The sequence below is a fragment of the Chrysoperla carnea genome, chromosome 1 (genome assembly GCF_905475395.1).
Source record: "Chrysoperla carnea chromosome 1, inChrCarn1.1, whole genome shotgun sequence".
In the NCBI taxonomy this organism is placed as follows: Eukaryota; Metazoa; Arthropoda; class Insecta; order Neuroptera; family Chrysopidae; genus Chrysoperla; species Chrysoperla carnea.
The window spans coordinates 137062486-137080831 of record NC_058337.1 but is presented as its reverse complement, the minus strand read 5'-3'; the positions used below and the strand labels follow the sequence as shown (position 1 = coordinate 137080831).

The 18346-nt window shown below is 33.2% G+C and overlaps 1 protein-coding gene and 1 long non-coding RNA gene across 2 annotated transcripts in view; one reads left to right on the top strand and one right to left on the bottom strand.

The window, feature by feature from the left end:
• Window positions 1–18346, top strand: part of LOC123305050 (protein timeless homolog) — a 573972-nt gene that overhangs the window by 329942 nt on the left and 225684 nt on the right. The window lies entirely within an intron of this gene.
• On the bottom strand, window positions 1145–15113 carry LOC123305052. Its single transcript, XR_006536828.1, has 3 exons — window positions 14982–15113; window positions 14808–14891; window positions 1145–1983 (listed from the first exon to the last, which is right to left on the bottom strand). It is a non-coding gene; the product is annotated as an uncharacterized LOC123305052 (long non-coding RNA).

The window sequence follows — 18346 nt, the reverse complement described above, 5'->3', positions numbered from 1 at the left end:
AACAGTCGTCACCAGTAGGCAAACAGTATCCGAAAAAGTGTCAGCTGCACTTCGATTATATACGCCGCAGATACTGACACTAATCCGCTGCGTCTCGCAACTGATTAGACTGTTAACCATTTACATCAAAATCGTAATTAATAAATATATATAAGCTTTTAAGATGCATCAATAAATATGAAACAAAATCATTAATAGACAAATTTTGGATGAAACAGACAACAGACGGATTGGCAAAGCCATAATAAATTTATCAAAAACAATTTAAAACGGTAGTTTCGGCGAACACCTGGTAAAACATTAATTGTTATCAAATTTCTTATTTCTATTATTAGACCATCTTAATATCATTTATATTATTATTAATTGTAAATGATTTTATGCAAAATACGTTATAAACAGTCGTCACCAGTAGGCAAACAGTATCCGAAAAAGTGTCAGCTGCACTTCGATTATATACGCCGCAGATACTGACACTAATCCGCTGCGTCTCGCAACTGACTAGACTGTTAACCATTTACATCAAAATCGTAATTAATAAATATATATAAGCTTTTAAGATGCATCAATAAATATGAAACAAAATCATTGATAGACAAAAAAAAGTCATAATGAAAAATACAAAAAGCGTGATAGCAAAATATAAACAATTAGTTTTAGCAGTTCTACAGTAGAATAACTAAAAAAATTGAGTGATATTAATACAAGTAATGAAAAAATTTTAATTATAGTTATTATAATTTTAAAGTTATTTATTAATTAATTGTTATTTTAGCAATTAAATGCCACGACTCGACGTCGTACGTTGACTGGTCGTAAAGAATGTGATCGTAATCGATCATTAATGGGTGATCATTCTTTTGAGATTTCTCAAAAGAATTTGAATTTTTAAGTATGTAATGTATGTCATCGTCGTTGCTTTGATTTACAAATTAATAAAGATGGGTTTTGTTGTATTTGTCATAAATTTAAAATCAAAAATGAATTGAATATTTTCACAGCGCATAATAACATGGATCTATTTTATATTATACCATTCGCGAGCCATTACAAAGTTATACTTTTAGCTAGTAAATATATATAAGCTTTTAAGATTCATTAATAAATATGAAAAAAAATCATTAATAGACAAATTTTGGATGAAACAGACAACAGACGGATTGGCAAAGCCATAATAAATTTATCAAAAACAATTTAAAAAGGTAGTTTCGGCGAACACCTGGTAAAACATTAATTGTTATCAAATTTCTTATTTCTATTATTGAACAATCTTAATTTCGTTTATATTATTATTAACTGTCAATAATTTTATGCAAAATTGTTAAAATCAGTTTTAAGATCCCGGACCTGACCACAGCAATGCGCTGATTTGTATCACTCGTAGCCAAATTGTACATCGTTAGAGGTCCTGAAACTATGACATTAACACTCCTCGTATATTATGTATGCCATAAAGGCTGATTGTATACGATGATGTACGTTTGTCAGAGGATAGCATGACAGGTACCAGTATGCAAGAATGCATTTTACATCGAACTGTTAACCATTTACATCAAAATTAAAATTAATAAATATATATAAACATTTAAGATTCATCAATCAATACGAAACAAAATCATTGATAGACAAATTTTGGATGAAACAGACAACAGACGGGTTGGCAAAGCTACAATAAATTTATCAAAAACAATTTAAAACGGTAGTTTCGTCTACAATCTTAGTTTCGTTTATATTACTATTAATTGTAAATGAAGTGTCTTTTCCTAACCACGGCAGTATGTATTAAGCATATTTGCTCTTACACTAAGTGTCTAAAAGATTGATCACTTTGATCACATTGAACGTGTGGATGCTGTTCAAAGGGAATCACTAAACGGCGACATTTCTTCACATGCTGTGGACACTTTCAGATTACGTTGAACGTCATCATTACGCACATACCACGGAGATTGTCAATATTCCGATTTTCATTTCCAAAGTTTTCTGAAAAAGTATTACATTTTGTAATTAGTAATTTGTGCATAAATTTTATTGATAATTTTTTTAAAATATTTAATCAGAGCTATTTTCGAAAAAAGTAACACCTTTCATTAGTTTTAACATTAAATATGTTTCCTAGATGATCGCGAGGAATTGATTGGTCGCATAAGGACAACTAAAATTTTCTAAGTTTATCTATGTTAAGAATATGAATTATCAAGTTATAAACGAATTGCAGATAAAAAATGTTAACTTTAGAATTTATGGTCAAAAACCGAGGATTATGCTTCGAAATTCGAAGACAAGCGAAAATCGGAAACTTCGGTCCAAAACCGGAAAGTTGGGAGGAACTCGGTTTATTTAACGGTATATTTGTAAAAAAAAATTATTTCGTAATTTTATAGAAGCTTACATCGAGTTATAAAAGATAATGAAGTTTAAGTATTTATACCGACTAGCGTTAGTTAGCGACGCTATACATAATAGCGAAAAATGTTTCTAGTTTTTGGGAAATTTACATAGGGTTGATAGTTAATTTTGTCAGTTAACCTTGTATTATCACAATAAATTGTTCGTACGTTCGAGTAAAACTTCCAAGGAGAAATGAATAGCGAAATGTAGATTTTTTGTTACAAAAACAAAAATACTATTTTAATTAATAAGTACGCCAGTAAAATCGTACGAAAAAAAAACAGCTAAAATCACAAAACGCGATGTAAAGCTACACTTTTGATATGTTATTCGGACCCCTTAGGAGAGTGTAAAATCTCGTTTTACAAGCAAAATAGTTTTTTCAGTTTTTGCAATTTAATTCAAAAACTAATGGGCTTTTGGCATTAGTTGCCGCATCATTTTGAAAATAAACAAAATTTGGAATAATTTAAGCCGGCCCACAGTTCGTATATCTAATAGTTTTTGAGATATGATTACTTTTGTTAAACCGTTATAGATAGGACAAAAGTAAATGCAAAAATGTTCCTCTTACCAAAATAAACAATTTTTGTTTGAAAAAAAATTTCGTAAACATTATTGTTTTCTCCTGCAGGGGCAAATTAGGGCAAAATTTTGGTGCCCATTAAAAATCGTATTTTTGTGTTACCCGTATATCTTTAAAATAAAAATATTTTTTAACAAAAATTGGTGAAAATTTAGCTATTTCTAATAAGCCAAAGAATAGAGTTTTTGCAAAAATCGATTTAAAAACAATTGAGTAAGTTTATTGTAGAAATATCATATATGGGCTGAGTTGATTCCTCTTGTGTCACGTTACACATATAGAATTTGCATCTAATGTAAACATTCGTAGTGATGTTTACAAAAAAATGTTTCGAACAAAATTAAAATATATAATCGAAAAAAGTTAAATTTTTGATAAGGAACATTTTTTTTACATTTCAACTAATGTTCTATCTCTAACGGTTTACCAGAAGAGTCCTACGGACCCAAGACCCAATTGTCCTATGTTGCTCATTTACGAACTCGGCCTCACTTTTTACGTCCTGAGTGCTTTGTATTTAAGCTTGATACCTTCTTTTGTTTTTGAGTTATCGTGTTCACAGACGGACGGACAATCGGAAATAAACTAAGTGTTTTTATGAACACCAATGCCAAAATTTTTTTTGTAGCATCAATATTTTTAAATGTTTCAAACTTGGGACTAAACTTAATATAAGTACTACATATATTTCAAATATACATGGTATAAAAAGCAAACTTTAATACGGGAAAAATCTCAGAGTACCGAATACCGATACATTTTTTAGTACAATACAATATTAAAATTATTTCGCATCCGCGTATTTAATTTAGTTTACGACACTTATCTATATATCTATATATATAATAAAACTAAGTCGATAAAATGTGCGGGCCGATAAAACTTAAAAAGGAGTCCCGACACGATAAAGGGACTTATGTGGTGTGATAGCCCTTTATCCCTCCTCGAACAAGAAAGTTCCCGTTTTAATCTAAAGGGCATGTTTTTAAAGATATAAGGGACTTTCCGACCCTTCAACTTGGAAATTAAGTGCATTGGCGCCATCTGTTATCGAATATTTGAACTTCGTTCAAGACATCCAATAGTCATAGTGTATAGTCTCCATAGTGGCGCCATCTGTTATCGAATATTTGAACTTCATTAGAATACTCTAGAAGGTGTGAGAGAGAAATTTCTCGAATATTCTAGAGCCTAGCTCTCTGAATATATAAGAGCCCGGTGTCGCTCACCAGAGTTAGTTTAATTTGAACAGCGAAACGAGCGATTTCAAAACGAAAAGAAGAGAAGTTATCTGTGAGCCTTTATTTAGAAGTATCACGTGTGAGTATTTTTAATAGTGTGTTTAATTAACTCACGATTTTGAAACGAAATAGAAAAAAGTTATTTGTGGGTTTTTATCGTGAAATTTCAAATGTGAGTATTTTTAATAGTGTTTAATTAATTCTAATGGTTTTTTTTCTTTAAATTGTAATTTTCTTAACCTTCAAAAAGTCGCGCGGCGTCGAATTGATGCCTTCTATATACTTTTGGCCGTAAACAAAATATCGCTCGACCGCTTGAAGGTTAAATATATTTTTTTTTGTCTCAACGTACCCCACGTTTCCGTTACAAAATGTTTATTTAATTTATATACAATGCCCAGACGTAAGAGAGGAGGAGATTTGGCCAGTTCTGCAGCGAAACGGCGAAAAAAAAAAGAATCTCGAAGAAATGAAACGGAAGAAGAGCACGAAGCACGTTTACAGAATCAACGGACCAGAATGAGTAACCTGAGAAGCACAAGAAGCGAAGAAAGAACAGCAAATAAAAGTACTGAAGAGTCGAGAATTTTAAAAGATAATCTAACAAAGGAAGCATTCCACTACGAACCGACGAAAAAATATTACAATCATAAATACGTTGTTATTGGAAAAATGAATAACGTTTGCCAGTTTTGCCATGCAAAAAAATTCAGTAAAGAAACACCAGGTCTCTGTTGCATGAATGGAAAAATTCGATTACCACCAATTGAAGCACCTCCGCAGGAATTTCTGCATTACATGCTCGGGGAAACACTAGAATCAAAACACTTTCTCCAAAATATAAGATCATATAACTCCTGCTTTCAAATGACTTCTTTCGGTGCTACTTCGACTAACACTAATAGAAATGAATTTGAATATGTATTTTCAATTCAAGGGCAAATTTATCACAAAATAGGATCGTTACTGCCAATGTCTAACGAAGACCATAAATTTCTACAAGTATATTTTATCGGAAATGAAGAACAAGAAATTGATCAACGATGCACAAATTTTAATGGACTGAGACGCGAAATAATCCAAGATGTACAGAGGATCTTACACAAGTATAATCAACTGATTTATATATTCAAAACAACATTAGACCGCATGATTTCTGATGACTATAAAATTGTAATTCGAGCCGATAAAAGACCACGTGGAGAACACGAACGCAGATTTAATGCACCTCAGGTAGATGAAGTCGCCATTGTAGTTGTGGATAATGAAAATACAAGCCGTGACATAATTGTACATCGAAGAAGAAAAGGACTACAACGCATTGCAGAGACACACCGTTCATATGATGCTCTTCAATATCCGTTAATATTTCTGCACGGAGAGGACGGATACCATTTCAATATAAAACAAATTCATCCTGAAACAGGCATAGAAACAAACAAAAAAGTCACTTCTAAGGAGTTCTATGCTTACCGCTTAATGATCAGAGACAATGAAACATATAATCACATACTCAACACTCGCCGTTTATTCCAACAATTTCTGGTAGATATGTACGCAAAAATAGAAGCAGAACGGATGCTTTACATAAGATTGAATCAGAAAAAACTACGCACAGAAGAATACATCCACCTTCGAGACGCGATCATGAATGACGGCAATATTGACGATATTGGAACAATGGTAATCTTACCCTCATCATACATAGGAAGTCCAAGACATATGCACGAATATACACAAGATGCCATGACCTACGTAAGAAAATATGGACGACCTGATCTCTTTATAACATTTACATGCAATTCATCATGGCCAGAGATCAAAGAACAACTAAAATACGGACAAACCTCCATAGATCGACACGATATAATAGCCCGAGTTTTTCGACAAAAACAAATACGATTTATTGAAGTCATCACAAAATATCACATCTTTGGAACTGTTATTTCATGGATGTATACAATTGAGTGGCAAAAACGAGGATTACCTCACTCACACAATCTCATATGGCTACACGATAAAATTTATCCCACGGATATCGACAAAATCATCCGAGCTGAATTTCCTGATCCACAAAAAGATCCGGAGCTTTACAACATAGTAGTGAAAAACATGATTCACGGACCATGTGGATCATTAAATTTCAATGCGCCATGCATGAGTGATGGAAAATGTACGAAAAAATATCCAAAACCGTACTTGGACGATACCAAAACTGAAGATGACGGCTATCCCAAATATAGAAGACGATCACCGAAAAACGGTGGCTTCACAGCAAAAATACGAATACAAGGCAGAGACGAACTGGAAATAGATAATCAATGGATAGTACCGTATAATCCACTACTTTCCAAAATGTTCCAAGCACATATAAACGTTGAATACTGCAATTCAGTAAAATCTATTAAATATATATGTAAGTACGTAAACAAAGGTAGTGATATGGCAGTATTTCAAATAGTCCAAAATAGCGAACAAAATAACAGAAATGATGAGATCCTCATGTACCAAATGGGAAGATACATCAACAGTAACGAAGCAGCGTGGAGGATTTTTAGTTTTCCCATACATGAACGCGAACCAGCTGTGCAACATCTAGCAGTACATTTGGAGAATGGACAGAGAGTTTACTTCACAAAAGACTCGGCTAGAAAAATTGCAAGCGAACCACCTCAGAACACAACATTAACAGCTTTCTTCCAACTGTGTCAAACAGATCCATTCGCCAGAAAGTTATTGTATGTCGACGTCCCTATTTATTATACGTGGGACAAAACAAGGAAAATTTTTCAACGTCGGAAACAAGGAATGCCAGAGGAGGGTCATCCAGAAATCATAAAAACTAACGCAATAGGTCGAGTATTCACTGTACATCCAAACAATGCCGAATGTTTTTATCTCCGGATGTTGTTACACGAAATACGGGGACCAACAAGTTTTACAGATCTCAGGACCGTTAATGGCTACCTATGCCAGACTTACAGAGAAGCATGTCAACGCTTAGGATTATTGGAAAACGACAACCACTGGGAATTAACACTACAAGAAGCCACACTCACAGCTTCAGCTGAACAAATTCGAGAGTTATTCGCTATAATATTAACAACATGTAACCCATCAAACCCAAAACAGCTATGGGACTCTTTCAAAAGGAGTATGAGTGATGATATATTGTACCAAGTCCAACAAGCTAATCCTGAACTGACTATAGAATTCAATGACGAGATCTTCAATGAAACACTCATTCGCTTAGAAGATAAATGTTTAGCAATAAATAATCAGGCCTTAGTAGAACTTGGAATGCCAGCACCACAAAGAAATGCTTTTAGTGTGCTAAACTACGAAATTATGAAGGAAAAAAGTTACAACATCAATGAACTACTTGAATACATTGCTCACAACAAACCACTTCTCAATGACAATCAAAAAAAAGTTTACGACGTTATAATGAGCCGGATAAATAACAATATTGGTGGAATTATTTACTTGGACGCACCAGGAGGCACTGGTAAAACGTTTCTCATAAATCTAATACTGGCGGAAATACGTGCTAAAAAACTCATCGCACTGGCACTAGCATCATCTGGCATTGCAGCCACACTTATGGAAGGAGGACGAACTGCCCATTCTGCCTTACAACTACCATTGAATATAGCCGAACAACAATTCCCGGTATGTAAAATTTCAGGAAAATCTGGACGTGGTCAAATTTTAAAACAAGCTAAAATTATCATCTGGGATGAATGCACCATGGCCCATAAAAAATTTATAGAAGCCATGGACAGAACATTACAAGAATTGCGAAAAAACTCTGAAATAATGGGAGGAGCTCTACTCATACTCTCAGGAGATTTTCGACAAACACTTCCAGTTATTCCCAAGTCAACATCAGCAGACGAGATCAATGCATGCTTGAAAAAATCACATCTCTGGCCACAAGTACAAATACTGCAATTAACAAAAAACATGAGAGTTGAATTATCAAGAGATGAAACAACAGCACAATTTGCTAAAATACTTTTACAAATCGGCGAAGGTACATATCCTACTGACCAAACGACCGGCCTCATTGAACTTAATAGTGATTTCTGTAATATAGCCACTACTGAAGACGAACTAATCGACAAAATTTATCCAAATATTATTCAGAATTATACTAATGCAGAGTGGTTATTTCAAAGAGCAATTTTGGCCACTAAAAATAATATTGTTGACGATATCAATTTTAATATTCTAAAGAAAATACCTGGTGAAGAGAAAATATATAAATCGATCGACACGATGGTATCCATTGAAGAAAGTGTCAACTTCCCCACTGAATTTCTAAACTCTTTACAAGTACCAGGAATGCCATTACACTGCCTTCGTCTGAAAATTGGAACTCCAATCATACTACTCAGAAATCTCAACTCCCCAAAATTATGTAATGGAACTAGAATGATCGTAAAACAGCTATCGAATAATATCATTGAAGCTGAACTTATTTCTGGAAAGACCAAAGGACAGACAGTATTTATACCTAGAATACCTCTGATCTCTTCGGAATTGCCATTTCAATTTAAAAGACTGCAGTTTCCAATAAAATTAGCCTTTAGTTTTACAATTAACAAAGCGCAAGGACAAACTTTAAAATATTGTGGCATTAACCTCAAAGAATCCTGCTTCTCTCACGGTCAGCTATATGTAGCTTGCTCAAGAGTAGGAAATCCAAAAAATTTATGTATATATACTCCGGACAATAAAATGAAAAATGTTGTTTATAAACAAGTATTGTAAATAATGAGAAAACGTTTTCAATAAACTTTTTTTTTACTTTTTACGTCATAGTTTATTTTTTTATTTCGACTCTACCACGTCATCTCATATCAACTCCCGGGCGAAGCCGGGTTTTTAAGCTAGTATATAATAAAACTAAGTCGATAAAATGTGCGGACCGATAAAACTTAAAAAGGAGTCCCGACACGATAAAGGGACTTATGTGGTGTGATAGCCCTTTATCCCTCCTCGAACAAGAAAGTTCCCGTTTTAATCTAAAGGGCATGTTTTTAAAGATATAAGGGACTTTCCGACCCTTCAACTTGGAAATTAAGTGCATTGGCGCCATCTGTTATCGAATATTTGAACTTCGTTCAAGACATCCAATAGTCATAGTGTATAGTCTCCATAGTGGCGCCATCTGTTATCGAATATTTGAACTTCATTAGAATACTCTAGAAGGTGTGAGAGAGAAATTTCTCGAATATTCTAGAGCCTAGCTCTCTGAATATATAAGAGCCCGGTGTCGCTCACCAGAGTTAGTTTAATTTGAACAGCGAAACGAGCGATTTCAAAACGAAAAGAAGAGAAGTTATCTGTGAGCCTTTATTTAGAAGTATCACGTGTGAGTATTTTTAATAGTGTGTTTAATTAACTCTCGATTTTGAAACGAAATAGAAAAAAGTTATTTGTGGGTTTTTATCGTGAAATTTCAAATGTGAGTATTTTTAATAGTGTTTAATTAATTCTAATGGTTTTTTTTCTTTAAATTGTAATTTTCTTAACCTTCAAAAAGTCGCGCGGCGTCGAATTGATGCCTTCTATATACTTTTGGCCGTAAACAAAATATCGCTCGACCGCTTGAAGGTTAAATATATTTTTTTTTGTCTCAACGTACCCCACGTTTCCGTTACAAAATGTTTATTTAATTTATATTTTATAGAATACAATGCCCAGACGTAAGAGAGGAGGAGATTTGGCCAGTTCTGCAGCGAAACGGCGAAAAAAAAAGAATCTCGAAGAAATGAAACGGAAGAAGAGCACGAAGCACGTTTACAGAATCAACGGACCAGAATGAGTAACCTGAGAAGCACAAGAAGCGAAGAAAGAACAGCAAATAAAAGTACTGAAGAGTCGAGAATTTTAAAAGATAATCTAACAAAGGAAGCATTCCACTACGAACCGACGAAAAAATATTACAATCATAAATACGTTGTTATTGGAAAAATGAATAACGTTTGCCAGTTTTGCCATGCAAAAAAATTCAGTAAAGAAACACCAGGTCTCTGTTGCATGAATGGAAAAATTCGATTACCACCAATTGAAGCACCTCCGCAGGAATTTCTGCATTACATGCTCGGGGAAACACTAGAATCAAAACACTTTCTCCAAAATATAAGATCATATAACTCCTGCTTTCAAATGACTTCTTTCGGTGCTACTTCGACTAACACTAATAGAAATGAATTTGAATATGTATTTTCAATTCAAGGGCAAATTTATCACAAAATAGGATCGTTACTGCCAATGTCTAACGAAGACCATAAATTTCTACAAGTATATTTCATCGGAAATGAAGAACAAGAAATTGATCAACGATGCACAAATTTTAATGGACTGAGACGCGAAATAATCCAAGATGTACAGAGGATCTTACACAAGTATAATCAACTGATTTATATATTCAAAACAACATTAGACCGCATGATTTCTGATGACTATAAAATTGTAATTCGAGCCGATAAAAGACCACGTGGAGAACACGAACGCAGATTTAATGCACCTCAGGTAGATGAAGTCGCCATTGTAGTTGTGGATAATGAAAATACAAGCCGTGACATAATTGTACATCGAAGAAGAAAAGGACTACAACGCATTGCAGAGACACACCGTTCATATGATGCTCTTCAATATCCGTTAATATTTCTGCACGGAGAGGACGGATACCATTTCAATATAAAACAAATTCATCCTGAAACAGGCATAGAAACAAACAAAAAAGTCACTTCTAAGGAGTTCTATGCTTACCGCTTAATGATCAGAGACAATGAAACATATAATCACATACTCAACACTCGCCGTTTATTCCAACAATTTCTGGTAGATATGTACGCAAAAATAGAAGCAGAACGGATGCTTTACATAAGATTGAATCAGAAAAAACTACGCACAGAAGAATACATCCACCTTCGAGACGCGATCATGAATGACGGCAATATTGACGATATTGGAACAATGGTAATCTTACCCTCATCATACATAGGAAGTCCAAGACATATGCACGAATATACACAAGATGCCATGACCTACGTAAGAAAATATGGACGACCTGATCTCTTTATAACATTTACATGCAATTCATCATGGCCAGAGATCAAAGAACAACTAAAATACGGACAAACCTCCATAGATCGACACGATATAATAGCCCGAGTTTTTCGACAAAAACAAATACGATTTATTGAAGTCATCACAAAATATCACATCTTTGGAACTGTTATTTCATGGATGTATACAATTGAGTGGCAAAAACGAGGATTACCTCACTCACACAATCTCATATGGCTACACGATAAAATTTATCCCACGGATATCGACAAAATCATCCGAGCTGAATTTCCTGATCCACAAAAAGATCCGGAGCTTTACAACATAGTAGTGAAAAACATGATTCACGGACCATGTGGATCATTAAATTTCAATGCGCCATGCATGAGTGATGGAAAATGTACGAAAAAATATCCAAAACCGTACTTGGACGATACCAAAACTGAAGATGACGGCTATCCCAAATATAGAAGACGATCACCGAAAAACGGTGGCTTCACAGCAAAAATACGAATACAAGGCAGAGACGAACTGGAAATAGATAATCAATGGATAGTACCGTATAATCCACTACTTTCCAAAATGTTCCAAGCACATATAAACGTTGAATACTGCAATTCAGTAAAATCTATTAAATATATATGTAAGTACGTAAACAAAGGTAGTGATATGGCAGTATTTCAAATAGTCCAAAATAGCGAACAAAATAACAGAAATGATGAGATCCTCATGTACCAAATGGGAAGATACATCAACAGTAACGAAGCAGCGTGGAGGATTTTTAGTTTTCCCATACATGAACGCGAACCAGCTGTGCAACATCTAGCAGTACATTTGGAGAATGGACAGAGAGTTTACTTCACAAAAGACTCGGCTAGAAAAATTGCAAGCGAACCACCTCAGAACACAACATTAACAGCTTTCTTCCAACTGTGTCAAACAGATCCATTCGCCAGAAAGTTATTGTATGTCGACGTCCCTATTTATTATACGTGGGACAAAACAAGGAAAATTTTTCAACGTCGGAAACAAGGAATGCCAGAGGAGGGTCATCCAGAAATCATAAAAACTAACGCAATAGGTCGAGTATTCACTGTACATCCAAACAATGCCGAATGTTTTTATCTCCGGATGTTGTTACACGAAATACGGGGACCAACAAGTTTTACAGATCTCAGGACCGTTAATGGCTACCTATGCCAGACTTACAGAGAAGCATGTCAACGCTTAGGATTATTGGAAAACGACAACCACTGGGAATTAACACTACAAGAAGCCACACTCACAGCTTCAGCTGAACAAATTCGAGAGTTATTCGCTATAATATTAACAACATGTAACCCATCAAACCCAAAACAGCTATGGGACTCTTTCAAAAGGAGTATGAGTGATGATATATTGTACCAAGTCCAACAAGCTAATCCTGAACTGACTATAGAATTCAATGACGAGATCTTCAATGAAACACTCATTCGCTTAGAAGATAAATGTTTAGCAATAAATAATCAGGCCTTAGTAGAACTTGGAATGCCAGCACCACAAAGAAATGCTTTTAGTGTGCTAAACTACGAAATTATGAAGGAAAAAAGTTACAACATCAATGAACTACTTGAATACATTGCTCACAACAAACCACTTCTCAATGACAATCAAAAAAAAGTTTACGACGTTATAATGAGCCGGATAAATAACAATATTGGTGGAATTATTTACTTGGACGCACCAGGAGGCACTGGTAAAACGTTTCTCATAAATCTAATACTGGCGGAAATACGTGCTAAAAAACTCATCGCACTGGCACTAGCATCATCTGGCATTGCAGCCACACTTATGGAAGGAGGACGAACTGCCCATTCTGCCTTACAACTACCATTGAATATAGCCGAACAACAATTCCCGGTATGTAAAATTTCAGGAAAATCTGGACGTGGTCAAATTTTAAAACAAGCTAAAATTATCATCTGGGATGAATGCACCATGGCCCATAAAAAATTTATAGAAGCCATGGACAGAACATTACAAGAATTGCGAAAAAACTCTGAAATAATGGGAGGAGCTCTACTCATACTCTCAGGAGATTTTCGACAAACACTTCCAGTTATTCCCAAGTCAACATCAGCAGACGAGATCAATGCATGCTTGAAAAAATCACATCTCTGGCCACAAGTACAAATACTGCAATTAACAAAAAACATGAGAGTTGAATTATCAAGAGATGAAACAACAGCACAATTTGCTAAAATACTTTTACAAATCGGCGAAGGTACATATCCTACTGACCAAACGACCGGCCTCATTGAACTTAATAGTGATTTCTGTAATATAGCCACTACTGAAGACGAACTAATCGACAAAATTTATCCAAATATTATTCAGAATTATACTAATGCAGAGTGGTTATTTCAAAGAGCAATTTTGGCCACTAAAAATAATATTGTTGACGATATCAATTTTAATATTCTAAAGAAAATACCTGGTGAAGAGAAAATATATAAATCGATCGACACGATGGTATCCATTGAAGAAAGTGTCAACTTCCCCACTGAATTTCTAAACTCTTTACAAGTACCAGGAATGCCATTACACTGCCTTCGTCTGAAAATTGGAACTCCAATCATACTACTCAGAAATCTCAACTCCCCAAAATTATGTAATGGAACTAGAATGATCGTAAAACAGCTATCGAATAATATCATTGAAGCTGAACTTATTTCTGGAAAGACCAAAGTCAGACCAGACAGTATTTATACCTAGAATACCTCTGATCTCTTCGGAATTGCCATTTCAATTTAAAAGACTGCAGTTTCCAATAAAATTAGCCTTTAGTTTTACAATTAACAAAGCGCAAGGACAAACTTTAAAATATTGTGGCATTAACCTCAAAGAATCCTGCTTCTCTCACGGTCAGCTATATGTAGCTTGCTCAAGAGTAGGAAATCCAAAAAATTTATGTATATATACTCCGGACAATAAAATGAAAAATGTTGTTTATAAACAAGTATTGTAAATAATGAGAAAACGTTTTCAATAAACTTTTTTTTTACTTTTTACGTCATAGTTTATTTTTTTATTTCGACTCTACCACGTCATCTCATATCAACTCCCGGGCGAAGCCGGGTTTTTAAGCTAGTAATAAACTAATGATTTAATCGTTGCATTAATTCATAAATTTTTTTTACTAAAGCGTCTGCTTTTTATTGTATTAAAGGTATAATAGTAAAATTTCCAATCAGTTTAATAAATGATTTAACAATTTTCGTGGTAGTATCAGTTAATTACTTTTAAGAAAAAATAAATGATCAGCATATTGGTTGAGGGTCGATATTTATTGATAAATATCAATCGCTCAGTTAGACTCGCCGCAGTCAATGATAGGTTTGAATGAACGAATATTTAAAAAGAAAAAAGAAAAAATAAAATATAATTTTCTAATTGTTCGATTATATACTTTTTATCACGTATATTGGATATTTTAATAATAATTGTAATAAATGAAAAATATTTACCTTTTGAAGGCCCGTTGCTTTGCATCAAATATGAAACAGATGTAGTTGTTAAACGTTTTATATTTTTATTTTCCAATCGGCGTTCTGGAAAAAAGGTTTTAATTATAATTTAAAATTGTATTATAGGTAATAATAAATATAATTATTAAAATATTCTGTATGCAAATTACTTACATTAAAAAATGTGTTGAATAAACAACTATATTAATAAATGTTGAGACTATATTAGTAAATGTTGTTACAAACTAAACGTGCGTACACTTGAAAAATTTTTTTAAAACTGCACATTATGTTAGTAAAAATGATGAGATGAGTGATGACTCATCTCAAGTTTCTATGCTAAACTCTCTTAAACACATGTTTCTTTATAGGTTTAGTATACCATTTTAATACCTGCTTGAAAAAGGGACAAATTTTTAACACAGGTACAGGCAGAACATAAAAAATTTTAATTTTGCTTGTTATCATAGATAAAATATAATTTCTGTAATATTTGTTTGTTGTAAGTTGTTATTATATATAAAACTACTATTACAATTCATTATAAAATACACGTCTTCACCATTTAAGAATATTTTCTACCATTTTAGTGGTGAAATTTTGTTGGGCAAAATATCTCCCATCTAGGTGGTAAAATTTTATTGAAATGGTCTGCATTTTGAAGTAAACTAATAGGCCAGAAATATTTTCGAAAGAATTCTAACTAGGAGTTCACCAAGAAAATACATCAACATTTTTTTTAATGTAATACATTGAGACTGTGCATCAATATTTTCCGATTCATCGGTTAGAAACATCGATGTTTTCTCAAAATCGATTACCCCTTGCGACGAGTTTACGTTTTCATGTAAATTACCAAAAACCTCCGAGTATATTCCAAATTAGCGAATTACCCCAAGACGGGTGGAGTATATCGATATCTATATCGAATCTGACTTCGGAATAGTGATTAGGGACTCCGAAAACTTCCGAAGATACATTTCTGGCCCATATCTTCAAGGTTGGAAAATTTTCAAAAATCACCTGGGAAATGGATTCTAGTAACGGGCTTATTTGGTTCAAAGCAATGGCCAAACTGTCTAGCGGCAACAAGTTAGATGTAGATTTTGGTATATGGTTGAGGTACATAAAAATGCTTCATGTTACACTTTTTTCATTTAAAATGAATCGTCTAAATGTAACTTTCTAAATCAAAGTAACTGAAAAAGTAAAAAAATAGCTACAATTTTTAGCTGAATATCATCGATTGGATGTTTTATGAAAATGCATTGATATATTGAGTAGATCAATAGCTTATCAAAATATCGGATCGCTTTTAGGAAGATAAAAACAAACAAAACAGTCATTTAAAGATGGGTACATTGAGACCTTTACTAAAACAGTTCTTTAAAAACCTGGACATTTATTTATTGCACCTATTAGATCAATAAATACCATTTTTTCAAGTCTAATATTTACTGAGATATTTAGATTTCTGAGAATAGTACAAACAAATTAAAAATTTCAAACTTTATATTTTAGAACAAACGATAAAAAACTTTAAAATTTAGAACTTTGAACGTTATTATCTCCGTATATATTGAAATTGGGAAAAATTTCGATAAAAGTTCAGTTTAGTACGTCAGAAAAAAAAAATTAATTAAAAAAAAAGGAAAATGGTGAAAAGTTAAGCGTTTTACAGGAAATAATTACAAAATTTAATTGTCATTTTCACTCATCTTTCAAACTATTTTCGTGTCTAAAATAAATAATAGGTTAAATAAATTAAAGAATTATTTTGATAATTATTAAAATGTGTAAAATTATATAAAAAAATTTCTAAAATGGATATTTTTTTTTTAGGTATAAATTAAAAATATTTTATATTCTCATGTATAGAATAGACTAGCTGGGAACTACCCGCTTTGCTGGGCAACATCCCCACTTGCACCCCTCCCTCCACATTTCCTTGCGTTGGATAACAGTTTTGTAATGTAATTTGTAAATATTCGATATTTCCTTCCCACTTTCTCGCTACACCTTTCTACCCTCCGAAAGTTAAAAAAATTTCTAAATGTAATTTAAAACATTCTGACCAAGTTTTGAACTATTAAAAGCCATAATTGAAAAATATGAATTTTTTATTCATGAACACCCCCGCAACCCCCCTTGTGGGTGGAATTTCGTAAAATCCGTTCTTAGCTGACCTCTACTTGGCAAAAGGAATATTCCTGCCAAATTTCAAGTCTCTAGGTCTTATAGTTCCAGAGATATCGTGATGAGTGACTATCTATATCTATAGAAAGTCTCCTATATATTTATAGATAACTTTATAAATTACAGTGTGTCTATCATATAAAGAAATATTTCATACTCAAACATTACTAAATGTTTTTTATTAGTGGATCAAAAGATGAACAAAAGAGCCAAAAACACGACCCCATTAAAGACATGGCCTACTTGTGGATCAAAGGATTATTGCAATCACAGTGTAAATGCGAGGGACAAATTTTCAGTCTGGTGCGTCCACCCTGTAATTGCATTTACCGTGTGATCCGTGGATTAGACATGCCTTTAATTGGGTCTTGTTAATGCGGCTCTGGGGGTTTTGCCTCTTTCTTTCACTGTGTGATCCACGAATTCATTTATTAATGAAAATACGTAAATATATTAATGTATTTTTTGACTAAGTATGTTGCATATGTTTATTTGTATGATGGTATTACACCCTGTAATTAGTAATATATAATATCTATTCTACATTATAATAAAATATTTTCAATATACAAACTATAAATATATATTATCATTTTCGAATTTTTATACCCGTGTTTATGAAATATATATCAAGATATACTTATTTTAGTCCCCAATATGTAACGCTAGAATTATTGAAAATTCACCTAATTAATCAATTTCTGTGTGTACGTCTAGCCGCCTGTCCGCCATCACGATAACTCAAAAAAGAAAATAAATTACAACTTTTGCTCGAAACACTTTTTTTTTTTTTGTAAGCATCATTGTTTTTTTATGAGGACGCAACTTAGGGCCATATTTTGGTTTATATATTCTCCTAAACTACAAAAGATAGAGAGTTGATAATGGCAGGAGGTTCAACTAGCAAGTCTTGCAAAAGATTTTCGAAAGCAGAAAAATTTTTTAAAAAAATACTTTTTAACCGCCATAATAGGTTGGTTTTTAAACTCTTCTAATTTTTAAAATAATACAACTTGCGCTTGTTTTTACGTTGATTTAATTTATAATCTGTTAACTATGCAACTACACGATGAAGATTAATTAATTATAGGATAACTAATTATGCCCAATTTATAAAATTATATTCCTAAATCTTCCCAAACGATTCCCAAATGAACAAAAATAGTTTTAATGAAAGATAAAATTTGTATCTGTAATGAATAATAATATTTTTATATGGGGGTATGCTTATTTATACCTCTAAAAACTGGTAAAAACCCGCAGGTGTTCATATTTTTGGTAAACATGTTTTTTTGCCACTACCTACTACTCTGAGATCAGGGTTGGCAGACGCGTGAACAGTA